Genomic DNA, 8,555 nt, shown 5'->3' with positions numbered 1-8,555 from the left:
CTCTGCCCAGTAAGCATGTCCTTCGACTTATCAACGAGGTGGCCAGAGGCATGTGCAAAACCATTCTTACCTGAACAAAGGAATGGATTGCTTTGCTGAAAAAATCCTGGAAGTGTACTGTTCAGTCTCCAAAGAAACTACTTTAGAGACAACAGTTAAGTATTTAGAGAAGGATAAAAATTCATCTCTTAGCTTTGCTTGAGGAGAGGCAGAGGATGCTTGGCTGGAGAAGGTGTTGGGAGAACAGACAGGTACAGGGCAATATGGCCATTGTAGTTTCATCAGAGGTTTTAGGTGTAGTTGGCATCCGTTTTCCTTTCCCTTTATCAGGATCCATAAGGGGAGAGAGGAACATGATGGATCACCAAGCTGGTGATAGATACCAGGTGAGCATAGGGCTGACCACACACAGGACAGGTATCTTTCCACTCAACATACCAGCCTGAGCATCAGTGACTGTGGGGTGGGGGGTGGGGGTCAGGGCAAGAACTCTCAGGATGAAGAGGCAAGGGTGAAGATTCAGGTTGGGGAATAGTACACATTTCTATTCAAAAGCCAGCCATGATGTAGCTGCCTTAAAGCTAAGGAGGAGGTTTAGTTACAAAACGAAAAAATGAAACTATCTACAGACAGCCCCCATCCTGGTTACTTGACCAAAGTTTGCGCTCCCCAGTGGTGGGAGGCGGGAGAGACATGAGTGGAATCAGTGAGAATGAGGCGTGAGATTCCCTGACAGTGAGAAGGCAAAGCGGTTGTGTGGGTTCTGTGAGGACAGGATGTAGCCAGCCTCTGTGAAGTGTCCCAGAGGAGGTGGAAGGATCTGAGGACAGAGATTTCAGGGAGTTATGAGAAAGGATTTATGTGCTACGTTTAGAGAAACTGGTCCCAGTCACTGGAGATGTCTTTGAAGATGTCCCAGCTTGAGGCAGCAGCAGAATCATTTGATTTCAAGGGACCATGGATTTGTAAACAGTGGGCCTCTTAGCTGTGGCCAGTGTTGACCAAAGACTAGAGAAACCTTCCTAAATGTCTCTGCTTCACTTAAGCACTTTTACAAGATTCTGAGCTTGATTTGAGAGATTCAATTCCAGTGTTTAACTGCTGGACAGCAATTTGCCTACTAGTTCCATAGGAAGTAGGCTCCAAGTAGTAGAATTTAATGTAATTGAAAGAAGATATAGTAGGTGACATTTCTTTCCCTCTTGAGGTTGTGGAGTAAGGATCATGAGAACAGAAACAGATGGCGCCTTGTCACCACTTGCATGACACTTTGAACCAATTCAATCACCTTGGAGCCTAAAGCTCTGACTGATGGCGGTGTCCCCTTCACACATTTCATGTGTAATTAAAAACCAAACCATACGCTCAGCTAGAAAAGAAAAACAAAATCCTGATTTTTCTTTTGGTGACTACTTCAATTTCCTTTTTGCAATATCAAATACAAAAATTCCTTTGGAAATTATTTTATTTTTGTTGTTGAGGCATCTTCTCTGCTGCTGTTGTGGCTCACCCGCCGGATCTCTGGTGACACAGAGCAAGTTCTTTCATTTCTCAGGTCACAGTTTTCTCACCTGCAGTATAACATGGCATGGATAGTCAATTTCCCTCAGCCCTGATTCTCTGACTGCCTATGGCAGCAAAACAGACAAAAATCAGACTCGTGTATTATAAGACCAAAGAAGGATAAATGCGGCTAGTTCTAAAGAAAGAATCACAGTAGAAAGAAAATCAGAAACAGAGAGTAGATGAATAGCAAGGCATGCACTTTGGGCACCTGGAGGCTTCATTTCAAACACACGTGTTGTCTTTCACTAACCCAAAAGCTTAACAGTTCTATCTCCTCAGGGTCACCAGAAGCCCCAGGCCGACCACTGCCAGCTTCAACACACAAACAACATCGGTCACACCTGCCTCCATGCCTGCAGAGCAGGAACATTTGTCTTCCAGAAACAGTCGGAGGAGCTCACCTGGATGTCTGGATGTCCTGTGGATGGCTCAGATCCCGTGGGAAGAAGAGACATCTATGTAGAAATAACAAGTGGATGATCTGGAGATGCTATCTATAGGGAGAACGAGTGACTCTCTTTGGGAATATCTTTCTTCCTGCTTCCTTTTGAAAGGTTGATGTTGGCTGGGAGGCTTCTCTGAATACCTAAAGCACACTCAGGTGGTGCTTCTCACAAGTTCCCGGGCTATTTCTGATGGAGTTTGGGTGTGCATCCCAGACTGAAGCGATGTCGGCTCTGAGATTTTCCTTCTTCAAGTTTTTTTCCAGTTATTGGCCTTATGCTCTGCATGGTAGCATTCCTCTGTGGTGAGCAAGGGAATCTCTGCAAAGCCTCTACCATGTGTAGTGAGGAACGCTGATAAATATTACAGGAAATGGTGGTTGTCAGAGGTAAAATCGTTTTTAAAATGAGCAGAAACAGTGAGGTCTATGACTACTCTGTGCCTGTTCCATTAGAGCGTCTCCTTGGAAGAGGCTCCTGGGTCTGTGCTGATGATTCGGGAAGAGCCAAAGCTCTGAAATTCCATTCACCAAGAGTGAGTATTTCAGACACTCATTCGCTGGAACCCATTCACTAGTCCATTTACTTGTGTGCATAGTGATTAATTTGCAGAATTGTTCCTTTCAGCTATTTGTATGACGTATATGTATACTGTTCATTTGGTATAAAGTGCTTCAAATAATGTGTATTTTTAAAAGTTAATATTACATAAGAAAAAACACTGAAAATAAATGGAGCTAAACATCATATTAGGAAGTTAGATAATAATAGTGAAATAACACCTACCTCAAAAAGCAGAAGAAAGGAAATAATAAAACTAAGAACAGATATGATTTAAATAGAAAGTGGCAAGAACTAAACTCAAAATTTTTTCTTTGAAGAGACAAATCTCCAGTGAGACCATGTAAGGAGGAGAGAGGAGTGACACAAAGTACCAATAACTAACATCAGGAATGAAAGGGAAAGAAAATGCCAGATGATGCGATTATTAAATAATAATACAGAAATCAATAAACAACTTTAAGCCAATGCATTTGAAAATTTAGGTAAAATACACAAATTGTTGAAAAGCATCATTTTTAAAACTGAACTGAGAAATTTACCAATAGTTCTGTAACTACTGGGGGAATGCTGGCAGTAGGTAATAACGTTTTTTGTTGTTGCTTTGTTTTTGTTTTTGTCTTCAGATGGAGTCTCAGTCTGTTGCCCAGGCTAGAGTGCAGTGGTGCAATCTGGGCTCACTGCAACCTCCACCTCCTGGGTTCAAGTGATTCTCCTGCCTCAGCCTCTTGAGTAGCTGGGATTACAGGTGAGCACCACCACACCTGGGTAATTTCTATATTTTTAGCAGAGCCAGGGCTCTGCACTCGAACACGGTCAGGCTGGTCTCGAAAGCCTGACCTCATGACCCGCCTGTCTCAGCATCCCTAGCTGGTTAAAAACTTCTTATAAAGAAATTTCCAGACACAATGTTGGGTGACTTTTTTCAAATATTTAGGGAACAAGTAATTTTAATATTTATGACAACTTCCAAAAAAAAAAAAGAGGGAGCATTCAATAAATATATTTTATGAGGAAAGATGTAACTTTGATATCAAAACATAACAAGTACAGTGAAAGAGAAACCTACAGGCCAGTCTAACTCCTAAGTATGGATATAAGAATCCCCCGAACAATATTAAACTTATAAACAATAACTTGCACATATCATAATGCACATAATACCAGGACTCAGTATTGCTTTAGCATTAGAAAATTAATTTATGAATCCACTCATATCAGCAGATGAAAAAGGAAAAAAATGATTATTTCACTATTTGAAAAAATACTTTTTATTATACTCAAAGTGTATTCAATAAAATATTTTAGAAAATAAGAAATAAAGTTGTGACTGGCCGAATGGGAACAGATCTGGCCGAATGGTCTGCAGCTCCCAGCGAGATCAATGCAGAAGGTGGGTAATTTCTGCATTTCCAGCTGAGGTACCTGGCCATCTCACTGGGACTGGCTAGACAGTGAGTGCAGCTCATGGAGGGTGAGCTGAAGGAGGGTGTGGCGTTGCCTCACCCAGGAAGCACAAGGGGTCAAGGAACTCCCTCCCCTAGCCAAGGGAAGCTTCCAGGGACTGCGCCATGAGGAATGATGCACTCCGGCCCAGATACTGCGCTTTTCCCATGTTCTTCGCAACCCGCAGACCAGGAGATTCCCCGGGTACCTATGCCAGCAGGGCCCTGGGTTTCAAGCACATAAATGTAGCACTTACTGTGTTACAATTCCCTGTAGTATTCAGTACACTAATATGCTGTACGGGTTTGTCATCTAGGGGCGATGAGCTATTCCATATAGCCTAGGTGTATAGCAGCTACTCTATATACCATCTAGGTTTGTGTAAGTACACTCTACCACATTTGCACAATGACAAAATCGCTTGACAGCACATTTCTCAGAACCTATCTGCATCGTTAAACAACACATGACTGTATAATGCTAGCTTTTTGTAGATGCTTTTTATCAAGTGGATAAAGTTTCCTCTATTCCCACTTTATAGAGAACTTTTATCATGAACGGATATCAAAATGTGTTAAGTGTTTATTATGTATCAACTGATACAATGTAACTTTCCTTCTTTTGTTTGTTAACATGGTGGATTATTTTGATTGACTTTTTGAGATTTAATCAGCCTTGTATTTCTGGAAACAACCCCCCTAGAACATGGGGTACATTTTTTTTAATAAACTGTAGAACTCTATTTGTTAAGTTATACATACCTTTACATATGCACACACACCCTCTCTCTCCTGGTTTTGGTATCAGTGTAATAATAACTTCAAAAAATAAATTGGGGAGTGTTCTCTCCTTTTCTATTTTCTGGAAATGATTGTGTAGCATTGGTGTTAATTTCTTTAAAACATGTTAGAATTCTCCAGTGAAACCATCTAAACCTAGAGATTTCTTATTTGGTAGTTTTAAAATTATGAATTCCATTTTCTTAGTGGTTATAGAGTTATTCAAATGGTCTATTCCTGTGTGGTAAGTAGAGTTAGTTTGTGTTGCAGCAGGAACACGGCATTTTGTCCATTTTGTCTAAATTGTCTAATTTATGTGTGTGGAGTGGTTTGTAATATTCCTTGATTGTCCTTTGTGATATGCGGTGTCTGTAGTGATATCACCTGTTTCATTATGATATTTAAAATGTATGTCTTTTCTTTTCCTTTTAATTTCTGCTTGAGTTTGTTAGATTTTATTAATCTCTTAACAGAGCTATCTCTTTGTTTCATTGATTTAACTATTGTTTTTCTCTTTTAAATGTAAGTGTTTTCTGTTCTTATCTTCATTAATCCCCACCGTCTACTTGCTTTCAGTTTATTCTGCTCTTCTTTTTCTAGGTTCCTAAAGTGGAAATCTACTGCTCACTCAACACTTTTCCTCTTGCCTAATGCATGCATTTATTGCTATAAGTTTCCTTGTCAGCACTTTGATATGTCACAGTTTCATGTTTATCCAGTCCAATGTATTTTTAAATTTTTCCTTGAGACTTCTTTGTTGATGAATAGATTATTGTGAAGTGTGTTTTTAAACTTCTAAACGTTTAGGGATTTTCATATCTTTCTTATGCTGATTTCCAATTGGATTCCCTACAATGATTTGTGGTTTTCACTTGCTCTGGATGATTACTAGCTCTTTTAAATTGATTGTGGCAAGTTTTAGGGCCTCAGATAGCTCTATCTTGCCACGTGTTTTGTCAGCACTCAAGAAAAAATGTGTATTCTGCTGTTGTTGTGTGGAATATTCTTTAATGCCGAATTGATTCCTTTGGTTAATGGCATTTTAAGTTGTTTTATATTCTTGTTGATTTTCTTTTTTTTTTTCCTCTTTTTAAAAATATGAAATATTTCACAAAATTTTGTGTAATCTATAGGCAGGAGCCGTGTTAATCTTGTCTGCATCATTCTAATTTTAGAAAGTGCTGCCAAAGCCAACACTCCTTGCTGATTTTCTGTCTAGTTCTATCAATTATTGAAAAGGGCATGAGGAAATTTCTAACTATAATTGTGAATTCATCTATATCTCCTTTCAGTTCTGGCAGTTTTCTTTTTTAAAAAACTCAACGAAAATTTATTTAATTAAGCATAAAGTTATTTTCACATTTATCTACAACTACAGTGAATACAGTTCTTGGCATGAAGACACAACCTTTAGAATTTAAAACCTCCCCACCTGCAAGATTACATATATAAAACTCCCACTATTGTTTCTATAAAAGTGGATTAGTTCACCAAATTAAAGTACTTATACTATCTAGAATATAATAAAATGGAAATGATTTACTCATAGATTTGTATTTAAATCATCTTTATTTATAAACTACTATACTAAGAACTATAATTCCTTAAACTTTAATTTGAGAAAAGTGTAATCACTTAAATAACAGCCGTTACTTAAACTGAAAATGAGATCAGTCTCAATTACTTTTGAAGAGAGCAAAAATATTGTCGGGTTTCTTGCTGTGGTTCTGGTTGTTCAGTAGCAGGCTCCTTGGAAGGCAGAATCAGCCCTGAAGGGAACTCGCTTCTACCTTCAGAATGTTGGGTTGGGGTAAAATCCAGGTCTTGGGTGAAGGTAAGAAGGAAAACCCCTCGGTGGACAGATGTTTCTCACTGCAAATGGAGCACATGGTGGGCCTGGGAAATACCTTGGTGGACAGTAATAACCTCGAGACGCTCCAAACATGGTTCCTGGAGGAGGTGGGGGGAAAGGAGGTCCTCTTCTCATGAATGGGCTCCTTGTATTCACTGGAAGCAGTGGACCTCTGATTGGAGCCAGAGGTGGAGGAATGAAGCCGGTGCCAGTTGCTTCATTTTTAGCAGGGAGAGATGAATCAGGCACATTTAAATTACCAGGATGATCTCTGGCATCATTTCTACTGGATTCCATTTCTGAAGGCATTGACCCATCCATTTTATCCAAAGAAGGCACATTAAAACTTCTGAGTTCTGCTGGCCCAGACAGTCCATCAGAATTAGAATGAAATCTGTCTTCCCTTTGTGGAGGAAGCGCTGAATCAGGATATGATTGTCCTGGTGGAGGAAACATCATCTTACGGTCCTGTTCCCATGAGGATGACAGGGACCCAGTGTCAGAAGGAGCCCTGTGAGGATCGGATAATGTATCGCAGCTTGGTTCTCCTCTTTCATTGGTAATCTGATGGTCCAGAGGATTCTCTGGGCCTCTTGGGCCTCTTCCTCCTCCCCCCAGAAGCACAGGTGAGGGTCTCAGTGGACCCTCCAACACAGTTGGAGGAGAGAGAAAAGCTCTTGTTTCAGATGAAGGCTGACCCAATGGTGAGGGACCACATGGGGAATGCTCTCTGCCAAATGCTGTATTTGAAACATCAGGTGCACAACGATCTTTTTCTAAAAGTTCAAATTTAAACTCTGTTTCAGTTAATTTTTTTCTGTTGTGAGCATTTTCTTTCCTTAAATCATTGAGGTTTCTTTCAGCAGTCCAAGCTGCCAACCAATTATCATGTCCTTTTTTCTCGTAGGAAATAACCTGCCTTTGATAAAAATTAATAGTTCTCTTCAATTCTTCTTCAAGATCTTTGGCTAGCTTTCCATAGGCCTCCAGCCCTTCAGTGGTGTGGCTGATCTTTTTTTCCACTTTAGAAAGTTTCTCTTCTTCCTGTATCCGGGAATTTTCCTCTACTGTCAATTCCCTGTGGAGTTTCACTTCATTTTCTTGATAGAATTCAGTCATTATTTTAAGTTTCTGTTGAAGCTTCTGATTCTCACGTTCAAAATACATGTTTTCTGACTGCAAAGATGCTTGTTGAGTCTGAAGATTTTTAATATGCTCTGTAAGCTCTTCCTTTGTTTTATCAACTTCAGATAACTCAATAACAATGTGGTTTCTTTCTCTTTCTAAGGTTTTTAAAGAAACATTTAACTCAGCAGCATGAATCAGTTTCTTCAAAGCTCCTGTTGGAGGATCATCTAAGTAAGCACCATTTTCCGATTCACCGTTCACTTCTAATTCCAAGTTATCATCATCCGTTATGTCCTCTCCAAGCACAGCAGCCTGATCTTTCATCTTTAGCAAGCATCCAGTTAGAGTCTTGATGTGATTTTCTTTATCATTTAGAACTTGTTCTGCGTGTGCTTTGGAGTCTTCAAATGTTATTTTCTGTTCATTAAGTTCACTCACTTGTTCTTTCCATACTTCAGCTTCTTGCAAAAGCTGCTTCTGGCGTTCCAGAAGTTGAGAATTTTCATTCAAAGCATCTTTTATTGCTATCTCGCGTCGTTCTTCACTCATGTTAAAGATCTTGCAGATGATTTTGGCTTCTGCTATTTGTGATTTCAGGGATTTTGACTCATTTTCTAGAGCCTGTATCCTTTTTGAAATATCCGCCATCAATTCATCTTGTTGAGAATGTTTCGATTTCTCTTAAGTCTTTTTCTAGACAGAGGATTTCATCCTCAAGTTCAGAATTGGACCTGTTCAGCTTTTCACAGGTTGCCTCCAAACTTCTCGCTTCTGCTGCCA

The 8,555-nt window shown here is 39.7% G+C and overlaps 1 pseudogene; it reads right to left on the bottom strand.

The window, feature by feature from the left end:
* Positions 1-6,475: 6,475 nt before the first annotated feature.
* LOC105511444 lies at positions 6,476-8,541 on the bottom strand (annotated as a pseudogene).
* Positions 8,542-8,555: the final 14 nt, after the last annotated feature.

Source organism: Colobus angolensis, unplaced genomic scaffold, assembly GCF_000951035.1.
Source record: "Colobus angolensis palliatus isolate OR3802 unplaced genomic scaffold, Cang.pa_1.0 Scaffold2, whole genome shotgun sequence".
NCBI classification, from domain to species: domain Eukaryota; kingdom Metazoa; phylum Chordata; class Mammalia; order Primates; family Cercopithecidae; genus Colobus; species Colobus angolensis.
This window is presented reverse-complemented; position numbering and strand designations above follow the sequence as displayed.